The sequence below is a fragment of the Trifolium pratense genome, linkage group LG7 (assembly GCF_020283565.1).
Source record: "Trifolium pratense cultivar HEN17-A07 linkage group LG7, ARS_RC_1.1, whole genome shotgun sequence".
Lineage (NCBI taxonomy): Eukaryota > Viridiplantae > Streptophyta > Magnoliopsida > Fabales > Fabaceae > Trifolium > Trifolium pratense.
Genome location: NC_060065.1, coordinates 26,193,607 through 26,211,082, shown reverse-complemented (window position 1 = coordinate 26,211,082; position 17,476 = coordinate 26,193,607).

Genomic DNA, 17,476 nt, shown 5'->3' with positions numbered 1-17,476 from the left:
AGGTCTTCAGACAAACACAGTTGTAAAAATTGCGGCCAACCCTATATTATTTTCAGAAATATAATTTGTTTGTCACACAAAAATATAAATTATTATTTTCAAAAATATAACAAGTTATATTTTTGTTTTAAATAATAATTCTCAAACCGCCTTCAGGAACACTTGTGCAACAAGCCACGTCTTGAATAGTCGCACGTGCTTGGATATAAAAACGACTTAAATCTTCCTTCGATTTGAAAAAGAAATTCTGCGCAAAACAGAGCATCAGGATGTTGTCCGATGATGCTACATCATCTCTGTCCAGCATCTGGCTGGTTGGCTTTTGCAAAATGTAGCCAATCTCAAAACACCAACAATCTCCCCCTTTGGCAAATTTTGACTAAAACAACCTTAGGTCAGTGCATAGAGAGATACAATCTAAACTTTCCTTCGAGTCAACATAAGCACACAACTAGGAAAGAAAGTAGAACGATGCTAAGCTATTTAAACTTTCCTTCGATTCAACATAAGCACACAACTAGGAAAGAGAGTAAAAAAAAATCATCAGATGAAAGATAGCTAGCACGTAAGCATCAGAGGCATGCAACAACGGAACATAACACATCTAGCCTCATAGTACAGATAGAGAGAAATAAACTCTCACATAGTGGATTCAAGATAGGAGAAATAAACTCCTTCATATTTTAAAGTAACACCACACAGAATAGGAAAAATAAATTCCTATATAGAAATGCATATTATAAGTAGTAGAAAAATAAATTATACCTACTCCCCCTCAATATATGCATAAACTTCACTCCCCCTCAAAACATGCATAACACATAAAACCAACATGCTATCCTAGATGCTATAGCATTTGTCATCACATCATGCACACAGATATTACTCCCCCTTTTTAGCCATAAATTCTGACAAATAAAGTCAGTATCATATAGTAGGAGCAAAAACTTCCACAGAGTTATCAGAGCATAGAGAATCTTAGAGTGCAGAGAGAATCAGAGCATATGACATCATAAAGTGCATATCACAGACCCTGAGGGCATAGAAAACCTGGAGTATCGGAGTCAAACGACATGGATTGTGTATGTTACAATCTAGAGAGCATCAGGGCGTAGCCCACAAAATTAAAATCCGAAAGGACATGCAAATAAAGCATAAGCAGGTCACATAGAAGGACTTGCATCAGAGTCCTCCTCCTCCTCTACCTCAGTATCACAACCTGCATTATCATCTAGAACACCAGGATTGACATTGGAGAACACCTTGAGGTCAACAATCATTTGCTTCCTAGCCAAAACATCAGTTGACTGATTGACAGATGATGCAGCACAGTCTGCAGCATGTGTACTCTCAAACAGTCTTAAATCAAAAGATAAATCACAACCTCTCTTGCTAGGCACATCAGCCTCACTACAGATGTCAGGATGTTGAGCTAGAATAGTATCACACATCAGTGTAGGAAAGACTATATGCATCTTCACAACACATGACTTATCATCCAGAATAGTTTCATCAAGAATATAAGAACCAAAGTCAAAAGGTGATATGGTCCTACAACATAGATATTAAATTGCTTCAAAAATTGCTTGGTGTGTATGATAGATATTAAATTAGATTCAAAAATTGCTTTCATGGGATTGTAAATTAATAATAATGATAATCATTATTAAAAAAATTATAAAATCATTAGTGACTGAAATAGAGACTGAACTTTTCACACAGCGTCGCTAATTCGGTCGCAACGAATTGAGAAATTAGTTTAAAATCGGTCACTAAATTAGTCGCTAAAATCAGTCACTAAATCAGTCGCTAAAATCAGTCACTAAATCCGTCGCTATAGCGTCGTAAAACGCGTCGCAACCAGCGACACAAATTTAGTCTCTAAGCCAGTCTCTAAAATCGGTCACTATTTCGGTCTCTAAAAACGGTCACTACTTCGGTCGCTGGGTTGGTCACAACGGAGTAGCGACCAGGGTTGTTGATACTGATTTTTTATGGTCGCAAAATCGGTCGCTAACGAATTTAGAGACCAATTTTGATGAAAATCGGTCTCTAAATCGGTCGCTAAAGCCGAGTTTTCTAGTAGTGTAGGTGGGTCTGCTGTGCGCACTTTTTCTGAATTTAAACGTTGATCTTGGTTGTATCTCATAAAGTCTTTGTCCATTGGTCTCGGGACGGAAGCAGTTTTGCTTCTGAAATCCGAGAGTAATTAGGAATGGTGCAGCCAGTTCTTTCATCCAATGTCAAGTGTTGGGACAATTATTCAACATTGAAATCCAATTGCACTTTGATTGCCTTACATGGATTGGTGCGGCTTTGTTTCAATAGGAGTTAGATGGGTGTCGATTGTTGAATTCAATAGTGAAGTTGTCCGTGTATTGTTGTGTTTCTACTATGCTTGATATGTTGGTTCTATTTTTGTGTTATAGAGGTCCAGCTTCATGATTTATATTTTGTTAGAGTAGGTGGTTGCATTATGGTTGTATTGACTTAGTACAGGGGTTGTACTAGTATTTTTGTTCCATTGTTGAAAGGGAGGAGTGTATTGTATTTTTCTTTAGAGGTTAATCATCCATTACTTATATCTAAATATAATTATGCAATCAGAAGACCAAGATTTGTAATGAAGCAATTTAAAATCATCAATTAGCAACTATCATATCCACCATATAAAGAAAAATTTACCACTACAAAAACGTGGCGCGGTGTGAGGAAGACAGATTGTGAGAGAAAAGATTCACGAATTTGAGTGGCGTAAGTTGGCGTTGTGCTTGGAAAGATGAGTCGATTTTGGAATAGGCAGAATAGGAAGAAGATGTAAGAATTGAAATTAGGTTTTCGTTCAGGGAGATGGTTGTGGTTGCAGGTTCGATTTGATGAAGATGTTGATGTTGTTGTGGTTGCAGTTTTGATGAAGGATTGTTGTTGTTGTGGTTGCAGTTTCGTGTACGCTTATTGGGGTTAAGAAGAATACTCTTCCCGCCCATGTTTCTTTTTTCCCTTGAATTTCTGTTTTTGCCCATCTATAAAAACTTTAGTTTTTGTTTACTGAATTTAGTTTTGTGTTGAAAAAAAAAACCTCAGTTTCTGTTCTCCAAATTTTTCCTGAATTTGGACTGAAAAAGCTTTAAAAAAATTTTGGTTTATGCGTTTCGATTTTTTTCAAGGGCAAAATTGAATTTTTGGGGGAAAAAAGAGTCATGGAGCACGAAAAAGTAGTTTTGGTTCATTAATCGTTAAATTCATTCCACCCATGACTTGAGCTTCCATTATCTCAGGCTTGCCTTCCTTTTTCTTGCAAAAGCTTTGATGAATCATACGTTTTTTATATTGCCATGTGTCATTGTTTTTATTTTTAAGAAACTAGCAAAATTCATGATTCAAAAAATAAATAAAAAAACAGCAAAATTCTAGTGTATGCTGTTTCCACTTTCCATAAAATCCTCACTTTTCAGTTTGAATCAAACACACTTAAAACGTGCGTTGCACAAATTCTGTCATTCTATTGATTTTTTTTCGGAATAGTTACAACCAAGCAGTAGTATATATATTGAAATTATTTCTCCTTCAAAAAGATAACACGGCTGCTCTTTTCCTTTATATTCATATATTTGTGGCAGAATGACTATTAATGGTGATGGTAAGGGTTCTTTGCCCATTAAACATGAAGGAACTTCTGTAAAAGAAGTTGTAAGCTACTATTTTGATTCCTTATCAATTTGAGATTTTACTTTTCTAATTTTCCTTATAAGTTATGTAATTAATGACAAGAAATCATGGCAAGTTCATTCATCCGACATAGATGAATTGAAAAACTTGGTCCACATCATGTTAAGTAAACTGGTCATAATAGAGGCCACGTTGCACAAGCCACCAAAAACCAAGAAACACAATTTGGCTAAGTCTCCATTTCGCCGATCCAAATTTTCATCAGAATACAATGTTGACACTATCACCATCATATCATCGGATGATGATGACATAGACAAGATGAAAGAATCAACATCAAAATACAATGTTAACAATGTCATCTTTATATCATCGGACGATAATGAAATAGACGAGACAAAAGAATCAACGAAGGATAATAATGCCTAGTTTTTGCTAGGACGTTGTAGGCACGTCTACAACGGTCGGTTGCATTAAAATTAAGTTAATCTAGGAGTTTTCCATTTTTCTATGTTTTGTTTTTTTGTTTTTCGATTACTTTGATTAGTTTTGTTTATTGTTGTTTCACACAACACTCTTTTTTCTTCAACATGGTTTAAACTTTGAGTTTCATTATTGAAATTTTTAACAATGTTATTGTTTCCGAGGATGAGGTGTTGTTTGATGTTTAACAGCCTTGGTCTCTTGCATGTATCATTGTACTTTTGTTTATTGGCACTTATGGTGCATAATCGTTGACCATACTTGCTTTATGGTTAAAGAGTTGAGTTACATATCAGTATTTAAAATCAACACTTCTCTTGACGTTTTGGTAGATCAATGTCAATTAGGCAACAACAATGTTCGATCTGCATTACAAAAATTATTTTTGTCTCTTATGTATCATATTATTAGAATCTACTATGAGATTTTGAATCACATCTTCAACGTTCGTGCTCTCAAATCATACTATACCTTAAGAATTTGACAGAAATGACTACTAATTAAATCCAATAGAAGAAACCAAAACTAACAACTTGTTGAATTTCTATGAAATTCTCTAAATTCATGTCAAAAATCAACTTGGTCATTGTTTATAAATTATCTTTCAACACTGCATGTACACTAATTCCTCAAGATTTGAACATCGATCAGATTGTAGTTGCTCAATTTGCTTCATCAAGTCCTCATTTTCTTTTCATACCCTTCTCCTCCTTAATCACCATCAAAGTAAATCTTTTTTTTTTTTGCAATCAGCAAATTTTAATAAGAAGTGCTTCAATGCACGAGAGGTACAAAGAGTTACTAAACAAAATAAATACACAAACAGAGAAAAAACAAGAGCTAGAAAACTGATAAGAACATAAAAAGGATCGACACAACTTGAACAACCAAAACGCCCTCTAAAATGGGAATAACATAGACCAGGTCCACGCAGCCCAAAAACACACAAATACTGGAGACAGAGATAGAGCCAACTCTTCTGGTAAACTCGTAGTATCACAACCCCTCTTTATCACCTTCCTAGACAAAGCAACGGTTCTCTACTCCATTGATAGAATAAGCAGGGAGCAGAGTTCAGTTTGTTTATCCACCATTTCCAAGAAGTGACTTTGATCTCCTCCACCACGTTAGTAATATCGGCAGTGCCATTCTCAAAAATCATCTTGTTCCTTTTCCGCCATAAAACCTAAACAACCGCGCTCCATATGAAGATCATACATTGTCTCCTCTGTTTACCACCTGGAATAGCCGCAAAAGAATATATCAGATAAACCATATTGTGTGGTAACATTAATTCCATTCCCAGCCAACTTAGAATCCTCCCTAGACTTGTGTGGCAAACTGGCAGTAAATGAATAAATGTACTGAGGTCTCTGTATAATTGCTGCACAATACACATTTCTTGTCATCTACATCTTGAATGATATGCCTTCGGAACAAGTTATCTCTCGTCGGGATCCTATCGAGCAAAAGCATCCACCCAAAACCCTACACTTTAAGTAAATCTATTTTTTAATAAGATAACTAATATAACTCCTCTTCATCACTATCATCCGTCTCAAACCAAAGAAAATAGGAAAATATCATTAAACAACTCTTTAGTGGTTAATGGCTAGAAGAAACACAACAAGTCAACAACCAAAATTGATATGAAAACTTACTCCATGTATGTGCAAGCAAGTTTTCTGGCCAGCAGGAGTAGAACCATACACTCTTATTACAGGAACTTCATTCACTTTTCCACCCTACAAATAAATACCAGTTTTGAAAAACGCAGAACTAAGTATAAATCGAAGTCGTTTTGTTATTCGAACAGTTTAATTGATGATTGAAATTGAAAATAGTTAGGGTTTAGTATGATACCATGGAAGCTATTGTAAGAGATATCGATGTCTGGAATTGGCGGTGTCGTGTAATGTAATGATCTATAGAGATAATTCAAACAGTAAAATAAGAAAGACGAGTCAATTTTGGAATTGGTGGGAGATGAAGAAGAGGGTCAGAGTGTTGAAATTAGGGTTTTGTTAAGGGAGATAACTATGATTGCATATGCTTTATGTGATTTGATGAAGACTTGTTTTTGTTGTGGATCTGCAGATCGATGAAAAAGAAACTTATATGAAACATGTTATACGAAATTAGGAATAATATTGAGGGTAAAATTGAATGTAGATATCTACTAGACCCTTACCCGTGCGATGCACGGGTGTGATGCGATTGTTTTTATTTTACAATTGCATAAAACTGAAACATTAAATATTATCAAAATAAAAATAATAAAATAGAGAATTCGAGATTCAAAAGATTTATTTTGTGGCATTCTAAGTGACTGATGTGGTTAAATGAAGAAATATTATTGGTTTAAGGATTATGGTTTACTTTACATGAGTAACAGAATAACTATCTAAAATTTATATATATAGGAGTAATATGATATATCTCCGCACAACATATAAATCTATTTCAAAACACACAAAGGATTTGATGAAAAGAGATGCGGCAAAATCTAAGTCACACAATTGGCATATAAATAGTGACAGAATTAGAAAAACTCAAATAAAACAAATAAAATTAAAGGGTACATACTTTTTAAAAATATTCCAAAGGGACATATGTGAAGAGCATCAACCTCACAGTTGAGTTCTTTTAAGTAAGAGATGATGACCCAAAGCCTAAAATCAAATATTATAAAAATAAGTATTTCAATTAAAAAAATGAACAAATAAAAAAGTAAAGGAAAGGAAAGTAAAGTAAAACAACTATTACATAATTCAATTAAAAATAAAGTATATATTATTTAATTTGTATCATAATAGAATATGAATACACATATACAGTAGCACTTAACTAAACCTATAAATGATGTGCAACACAAAAGTTGAATGTATGATCTGTAACAAACAAAAAATGTCAAATTCTCTTAATTTTATTTGTTATGCAAAAAGTTAATTTTTGCAAAAAATAAAATAACTACAACAAATCATGGTTTTAGAAAATAACATAAGTATTTATACCCGATGCACAAAAGATGAAGAGACAAGATAGTGGAAAGAGAAATTGCACATATAAGATATGAGAAAATCTATTCTCACATTCAACCGAAAAAATAAATGGTAATCTTGTTAAGCACATGATTGAACATCAGGGGATGAAAATATTTGTTTATAACATTCGTAATGGTTAGTTAGGAAAATATGAATAAGATACAAATTAAAACAATTGTAACCTGTATATTAAAATATTGGTAGAAAGAGTCCAAGGGATGAAAATTGAATGGTGACTTAAGAGATGAAAAATATATTACCGGGAGTTACAAAGTTAATTATTGTGTATTTTTGTATTCTCCTTATTATAATATAGTAAGTAAATGTTATTATATTCGCCAAAAAAAGTAAACGCTAAGTAAAGGTTTGAGTGAGTGTATATTAAAAAGCCATAAGTATATAAATGTAGAATATATATGAAAAGTATAGAGATGACAATAATAAAATAATAATAATAATAATAATAATATAATATAAGTAGAAATGATGTGGCATTATAGAGTGATTTAATTGGATTTAAATGGATAATGTGGCTAAATGAAGCAATTTGTTTGGTCTAAGTGGATTAGGGTTAGGAGAACTATTTAGGAATTATATATATAGAACAGTAAAATAAGAAAGACGAGTCAATTTTGGAATTGGTGGGAGATGAAGAAGAGGGTCAGAGTGTTAAAATTAGGGTTTTGTTAAGGGAGATGACTATGATTGCATATGCTTTATGTGATTTGATGAAGACTTGTTTTTGTTGTGGATCTGCAGATCGATGAAAAAGAAACTTATATGAAACATGTTATACGAAATTAGGAATAATATTGAGGGTAAAATTGAATGTAGATATCTACAAGACCCTTACCCGTGCGATGCACGGGTGTGATGCGATTGTTTTTATTTTACAATTGCATAAAACTGAAACATTAACTATTATCAAAATAATAATAATAAAATAGAGAATTCGAGATTCAAAAGATTTATTTTGTGGCATTGTAAGTGACTGATGTGGTTAAATGAAGAAATATTATTGGTTTAAGGATTATGGTTTACTTTACATGAGTAACAGAATAACTATCTAAAATTTATATATATATGAGTAATATGATATATCTCCGCCAGGGGCGAATCCACCACCCCGCATGCCCTGGCACGTGCCCGGGCTCGGCACCCATTTTTTTTTTAGGGTTGTTACTTTAATCTGAAAATTCGAATATTTGAGTAAGAATTAATAAAATTTAAGTGTATATTCATAATCCTCATGAAATTCTGAGCAAAATGGTATATTTACTTGTCCAATTTGGTGCTAGAATTGAAAAATTCGATTTATGATTTTGGTTGTTTCGGAGGTTGAAGATGATGAACAGTAGATTAAAGGGTTGTTTTAATATATATGTATATATATTAATGAACCATTATTTAGACACAAGTGTATGCACTAGCTTAGTGGCAGGGTGATGAATTGGTCACACAGGGGGCCTGTGTTCATCTCCTAGCTTACTGTCATTTTTCAAAACCCTATGTTTATTTTGGTTTTATGTTCTTTTATTTGTTTAATATATATCATCAAAATTACCCTTTATTTCCTTTAAGTTAATTTTATGTTCTTTTCTTTATTAAACATGTCTAGAAATCACAAAAAAATCTTTATAAAAAATACTAAAAATATCAATTTTGTTTCCCTTTTTATATATGGTAAAAATAGTAAACAAATGTATTATTATTGTTTTTATTTGATTTTAATTTTTTACCTCATGCTTAAGTATAACCCAAAATACCAAAATAATATTATTCTTTTGTGTTAATCTCAAATATGTTAAATATGTTGTAATTCTACTTTCTTTTATATGTAGGATTGTGGGGAGTTTATGACTTTTACTTATGTAATTATTATGAATCAAATATTTAGATGAAATTCTTAAAATTCATTACTTTTATTATAATTTTAGTATATAAATAATATATATTATTAGTTTAAAACCGTCCGATCGATCCGAAAACCTTAAACCAATAAATATTTGGGCATTTGTGGTTAAAATTGTGCCCAGGCTTAATATCATTTCTGGCTCCGCCCCTGATCTCCGCACAACATATAAATCTATTTCAAAACACACAAAGGATTTGATGAAAAGAGATGCGGCAAAATCTAAGTCACACAATTGGCATATAAATAGTGACAGAATTAGAAAAACTCAAATAAAACAAATAAAATTAAAGGGTACATACTTTTTAAAAATATTCCAAAGGGACATATGTGAAGAGCATCAACCTCACAGTTGAGTTCTTTTAAGTAAGAGATGATGACCCAAAGCCTAAAATCAAATATTATAATAATAAGTATTTCAATTAAAAAAATGAACAAATAAAAAAGTAAAGGAAAGGAAAGTAAAGTAAAGTAAAACAACTATTACATAATTCAATTAAAAATAAAGTATATATTATTTAATTTGTATCATAATAGAATATGAATACACATATACAGTAGCACTTAACTAAACCTATAAATGATGTGCAACACAAAAGTTGAATGTATGATCTGTAACAAACAAAAAATGTCAAATTCTCTTAATTTTATTTGTTATGCAAAAAGTTAATTTTTGCAAAAAATAAAATAACTACAACAAATCATGGTTTTAGAAAATAACATAAGTATTTATACCCGATGCACAAAAGATGAAGAGACAAGATAATGGAAAGAGAAATTGCACATATAAGATATGAGAAAATCTATTCTCACATTCAACCGAAAAAATAAATGGTAGTCTTGTTAAGCACATGATTGAACATCAGGGGATGAAAATATTTGTTTATAACATTCGTAATGGTTAGTTAGGAAAATATGAATAAGATACAAATTAAAACAATTGTAACCTGTATATTAAAATATTGGTAGAAGAGTTCAAGGGATGAAAATTGAATGGTGACTTAAGAGATGAAAAATATATTACCGGGAGTTACAAAGTTAATTATTGTGTATTTTTGTATTCTCCTTATTATAATATAGTAAGTAAATGTTATTATATTCGCCAAAAAAAGTAAACGCTAAGTAAAGGTTTGAGTGAGTGTATATTAAAAAGCCATAAGTATATAAATGTAGAATATGAAAAGTATAGAGATGACAATAATAAAATAATAATAATAATAATAATATAATATAAGTAGAAATGATGTGGCATTATAGAGTGATTTAATTGGATTTAAATGGATAATGTGGCTAAATGAAGCAATTTGTTTGGTCTAAGTGGATTAGGGTTAGGAGAACTATTTAGGAATTATATATATATAGAATAGTAAAATAAGAAAGACGAGTCAATTTTGGAATTGGTGGGAGATGAAGAAGAGGGTCAGAGTGTTGAAATTAGGGTTTTGTTAAGGGAGATGACTATGATTGCATATGCTTTATGTGATTTGATGAAGACTTGTTTTTGTTGTGGATCTGCAGATCGATGAAAAAGAAACTTATATGAAACATGTTATACGAAATTAGGAATAATATTGAGGGTAAAATTGAATGTAGATATCTACAAGACCCTTACCCGTGCGATGCACGGGTGTGATGCGATTGTTTTTATTTTACAATTGCATAAAACTGAAACATTAAATATTATCAAAATAATAATAAAATAGAGAATTCGAGATTCAAAAGATTTATTTTGTGGCATTGTAAGTGACTGATGTGGTTAAATGAAGAAATATTATTGGTTTAAGGATTATGGTTTACTTTACATGAGTAACAGAATAACTATCTAAAATTTATATATATAGGAGTAATATGATATATCTCCGCACAACATATAAATCTATTTCAAAACACACAAAGGATTTGATGAAAAGAGATGCGGCAAAATCTAAGTCACACAATTGGCATATAAATAGTGACAGAATTAGAAAAACTCAAATAAAACAAACACTACAAGAAAACCCTTATTTACCAACGAAAATTATTGAGGGTTTAAGCCCTCAATAAGTTACTGGCGGTTCAAGCCCTCACAAACTAAGAAAAGCCCTCATAAAGTACTCCTACGTTCAAAATAAAATAAAACTTATATTTTGTGGCGGCCAAAGCCGCCAGTAGGTGTTACCGTGAAATATGTGACACTTTGTGGCGGTTAAAACCGCCAGTAAATATTTATGGAAAAAAAAAAAAGACGACAGGATACTTTGTTGCCTCTCCCTACCTCACCTCCTCTGTTAACAAATAACAACAATCTCATCCATCTTTACTATTTTCTTTCTCCCTTCCTTAACAAATTAGCAAACAAAAATTTCTTCACACCACCATCTCCACTTTTGGCTCTTCTAATCTCTTCATTCTCTCTTTTCATTCTCTTATTCTTAAACAAAACACCACTGTCAACCCACTTCCAGCCACTGTCATTCTCTTGTTCATTCTCTTGTTCTTATCTCTTCATTCTCTAAACAAAACACCACCGTCCGTCAACCCACTTCCAGCCACTGTCACACCTTTGTTCGGCCTTCTTTGTCCACACCACCATCATTTTCGAACTCATCTATTTCTTCTCTACAAAACCCACCTTGTTATTTTTTCAGATCTATTAAGTTGAAGAACAGGTCTGTTATTTTTCTTCTCTACAAAACTCATCTCTTTCTTTTCCAGTCACCGTGAGCAGATGGAGGATGTTGGAAAAATTGAAAGACATTCCAATGTCATACAACTTAGAGTTTATTACTATTCAAAAGATGAGAAATTTTTTGTTTAACATTGAAGAACAAATAGATGATTTGTTTCTTTCTTTTGGACATTTGTTTTTATAATAAAAGATTCATTGCTGCTCCAAAAAAACGTTGAAGAACATGTACATCTATTACATTTTAGATCTATTATGTTTTATAAATTAATAAGTAAAATAAGTAAAATTTTAAATAATAAGTAAAATAATTTTAAAATTTTAAAATAATAAAGATGAGTTTCTGGCGGCTTGAACCCTTGGTATGTTCAATATGTTGCTAAGCTGCAGCAGAAATTAGTGGCGGTTTAGGCCGCCGGTAAATTGTCGCCTTTACGTTTTTGGCGGTTTAGGCCGCCACTAAATTTACCAACGAGTAATTTTCTGGTGTACTCTGGCCGCCAGTAAATAAGCACTTTTTGGCGGTTTTTAGCACTTTGTGAGGGTTTTTGGCCCCCAATAAATCCTGTTTTTCTTGTAGTGAAATAAAATTAAAGGGTACATACTTTTTAAAAATATTCCAAAGGGACATATGTGAAGAGCATCAACCTCACAGTTGAGTTCTTTTAAGTAAGAGATGATGACCCAAAGCCTAAAATCAAATATTATAAAAATAAGTATTTCAATTAAAAAAATGAACAAATAAAAAAGTAAAGGAAAGGAAAGTAAAGTAAAACAACTATTACACAATTCAATTAAAAATAAAGTATATATTATTTAATTTGTATCATAATAGAATATGAATACACATATACAGTAGCACTTAACTAAACCTATAAATGATGTGCAACACAAAAGTTGAATGTATGATCTGTAACAAACAAAAAATGTCAAATTCTCTTCATTTTATTTGTTATGCAAAAAGTTAATTTTTGCAAAAAATATAATAACTACAACAAATCATGGTTTTAGAAAATAACATAAGTATTTATACCCGATGCACAAAAGATGAAGAGACAAGATAATGGAAAGAGAAATTGCACATATAAGATATGAGAAAATCTATTCTCACATTCAACCGAAAAAATAAATGGTAATCTTGTTAAGCACATGATTGAACATCGGGGGATGAAAATATTTGTTTATAACATTCGTAATGGTTAGTTAGGAAAATATGAATAAGATACAAATTAAAACAATTGTAACCTGTATATTAAAATATTGGTAGAAGAGTCCAAGGGATGAAAATTGAATGGTGACTTAAGAGATAAAAAATATATTACCGGGAGTTACAAAGTTAATTATTGTGTATTTTTGTATTCTCCTTATTATAATATAGTAAGTAAATGTTATTATATTCGCCAAAAAAAGTAAACGCTAAGTAAAGGTTTGAGTGAGTGTATATTAAAAAGCCATAAGTATATAAATGTAGAATATGAAAAGTATAGAGATGACAATAATAAAATAATAATAATAATAATAATAATATAATATAAGTAGAAATGATGTGGCATTATAGAGTGATTTAATTGGATTTAAATGGATAATGTGGCTAAATGAAGCAATTTGTTTGGTCTAAGTGGATTAGGGTTAGGAGAACTATTTAGGAATTATATATATAGAATAGTAAAATAAGAAAGACGAGTCAATTTTGGAATTGGTGGGAGATGAAGAAGAGGGTCAGAGTGTTGAAATTAGGGTTTTGTTAAGGGAGATGACTATGATTGCATATGCTTTATGTGATTTGATGAAGACTTGTTTTTGTTGTGGATCTGCAGATCGATGAAAAAGAAACTTATATGAAACATGTTATACGAAATTAGGAATAATATTGAGGGTAAAATTGAATGTAGATATCTACAAGACCCTTACCCGTGCGATGCACGGGTGTGATGCGATTGTTTTTATTTTACAATTGCATAAAACTGAAACATTAAATATTATCAAAATAATAATAATAAAATAGAGAATTCGAGATTCAAAAGATTTATTTTGTGGCATTGTAAGTGACTGATGTGGTTAAATGAAGAAATATTATTGGTTTAAGGATTATGGTTTACTTTACATGAGTAACAGAATAACTATCTAAAATTTATATATATAGGAGTAATATGATATATCTCCGCACAACATATAAATCTATTTCAAAACACACAAAGGATTTGATGAAAAGAGATGCGGCAAAATCTAAGTCACACAATTGGCATATAAATAGTGACAGAATTAGAAAAACTCAAATAAAACAAATAAAATTAAAGGGTACATACTTTTTAAAAATATTCCAAAGGGACATATGTGAAGAGCATCAACCTCACAGTTGAGTTCTTTTAAGTAAGAGATGATGACCCAAAGCCTAAAATCAAATATTATAAAAATAAGTATTTCAATTAAAAAAATGAACAAATAAAAAAGTAAAGGAAAGGAAAGTAAAGTAAAACAACTATTACATAATTCAATTAAAAATAAAGTATATATTATTTAATTTGTATCATAATAGAATATGAATACACATATACAGTAGCACTTAACTAAACCTATAAATGATGTGCAACACAAAAGTTGAATGTATGATCTGTAACAAACAAAAAATGTCAAATTCTCTTCATTTTATTTGTTATGCAAAAAGTTAATTTTTGCAAAAAATATAATAACTACAACAAATCATGGTTTTAGAAAATAACATAAGTATTTATACCCGATGCACAAAAGATGAAGAGACAAGATAATGGAAAGAGAAATTGCACATATAAGATATGAGAAAATCTATTCTCACATTCAACCGAAAAAATAAATGGTAATCTTGTTAAGCACATGATTGAACATCGGGGGATGAAAATATTTGTTTATAACATTCGTAATGGTTAGTTAGGAAAATATGAATAAGATACAAATTAAAACAATTGTAACCTGTATATTAAAATATTGGTAGAAGAGTCCAAGGGATGAAAATTGAATGGTGACTTAAGAGATGAAAAATATATTACCGGGAGTTACAATGTTAATTATTGTGTATTTTTGTATTCTCCTTATTATAATATAGTAAGTAAATGTTATTATATTCGCCAAAAAAAGTAAACGCTAAGTAAAGGTTTGAGTGAGTGTATATTAAAAAGCCATAAGTATATAAATGTAGAATATGAAAAGTATAGAGATGACAATAATAAAATAATAATAATAATAATAATAATAATATAATATAAGTAGAAATGATGTGGCATTATAGAGTGATTTAATTGGATTTAAATGGATAATGTGGCTAAATGAAGCAATTTGTTTGGTCTAAGTGGATTAGGGTTAGGAGAACTATTTAGGAATTATATATATAGAACAGTAAAATAAGAAAGACGAGTCAATTTTGGAATTGGTGGGAGATGAAGAAGAGGGTCAGAGTGTTGAAATTAGGGTTTTGTTAAGGGAGATGACTATGATTGCATATGCTTTATGTGATTTGATGAAGACTTGTTTTTGTTGTGGATCTGCAGATCGATGAAAAAGAAACTTATATGAAACATGTTATACGAAATTAGGAATAATATTGAGGGTAAAATTGAATGTAGATATCTACTAGACCCTTACCCGTGCGATGCACGGGTGTGATGCGATTGTTTTTATTTTACAATTGCATAAAACTGAAACGTTAAATATTATCAAAATAATAATAATAAAATAGAGAATTCGAGATTCAAAAGATTTATTTTGTGGCATTGTAAGTGACTGATGTGGTTAAATGAAGAAATATTATTGGTTTAAGGATTATGGTTTACTTTACATGAGTAACAGAATAACTATCTAAAATTTATATATATAGGAGTAATATGATACACTACAAGAAAAAAGGCAAGCGACGACCCTTGAAAAAAAGCATTAGCGTCGGTTTTTTCCGTCGCTAATTGATTGCTGCAGCGGTTGGACAAGTGACGCAACAAGCAGCGTCGCTAAGGCATACAGCGACGGTTGATATAAACCGTTGGAATAACCGCCGCAACAACGATAGCGTCGGTTGTATTGATTTTTGCTGCAGTTTCCAGCCGTCGCTATTTGTAATTATTTTTAAAGTTTCTTGAACTTTTAGCGTCGGTTTGAACCGCCGCAACTTACATTTTTTTTAAAAAAAAATGTTTTTTTTTTTCTGTTTCCTACAAAAAAAATTACATGCTTTTTTTTTTCCACAATTTTTTTTAAATGGTGTATTTGACACTCTTGATTCCCATTAATATCAATATAACAAAATCTAAACACATTATTTTACTAAACACATCATATCAAGTAATTGATTCTCACAATTCATGTAGAAAACAATACTCATAAGTTTACATCAAAATTGCTTTGAGTTAACACACAAAAGCAATATAGAAAATCAACTATATAGATCATCTAATTTCACACTTGAATTACTGTTGGTATACCTTGAAATCCAATTCTATAAAAAAAACAGCCCCTAATTCCAAAGCAAGCTTTAACGCTTGCAACCGCGCATACGTGCACATCGTCATCATGTAAACCACCTTCACAATTTGGCCTTCAATTAAATAAAGTAGAAACAACCATCAAGGACAATCATAGAAACTTGACTATAATCATAAAGCTCAAAAATTAATTACAACTTTTGAAACCTCACCATGATAAACAATAAGGATAGGCAACTTCCACTACATTAGCACCATGTGCCTTTGCCTGAACCATGTCAAGAGAATAAGTTCTACATTATATTGGTGAACTCCAAGCCTCCCACCCTTCAAGCAGATAAAGAAACAGAAATTGGTAAAATGAGTTCAATATGCTCAATGACACAAAGATATTTGAACCTAGTAAATGTTAATTTAAATCTCAGGTTCTTACGTAATAATACTAAAATTGAAGAAATGAAAAACATCCTTTATCGAATGTTGAAATTGAAAACAGATGTCTACTGCATAGTTCAAAACAGATCATTAACATTGCAGTCCATGGATCAATACTAAGAAAAAACTAACATTGACACAATAAGAAAAATAACCACTAAGAGAACAAACATGAAACTGACTTATAATTAACCAAAACAATAAGAAAAATAAAATGTGTAACATTGAGAGTTAGACAGAGCACATACTTATAACCATAACATATAAATGGGAAGTATAACAAAAATGAAATAGGCCATGGGAAATAAATTTCAAATTTAATGTCAAAATTATATAAGATATTACTTGTTAAACCTTTCAAGATACAGCAGTACCACTATTGCTAGGCCATGGTAAATGTAACATTCGTATTGAAATAATTAGTGTCACATAATCTAAAAAATCTACAGTTAACACATACCTCATTCATTACTGAATGCATCCGATTAACAAATTTAGTTTAAGAATTCAGAATTTCATGCATATTGATCCAAACGCATCCAACTTCATCCTCCATGCATCTCCTACACAGGTTGCAGATGAGATGCATAGTCATTATATAATTATACATACATAAATCCTTATAACAAAGATTAATTATGACATTTCTACTTCCTTAATAACAAATGTAATAATTAATTGGAACTCTTGTAAATAAAAATGAGATTCTATTAAGAATGCAGCGGCGGTTCATGTAACACCCCAAATTTTATAAACTAGTATTTTCTTTATATTATTAATTTAAGTATTTTTATAAAATAAATTTGATGATTTAGTTATATTT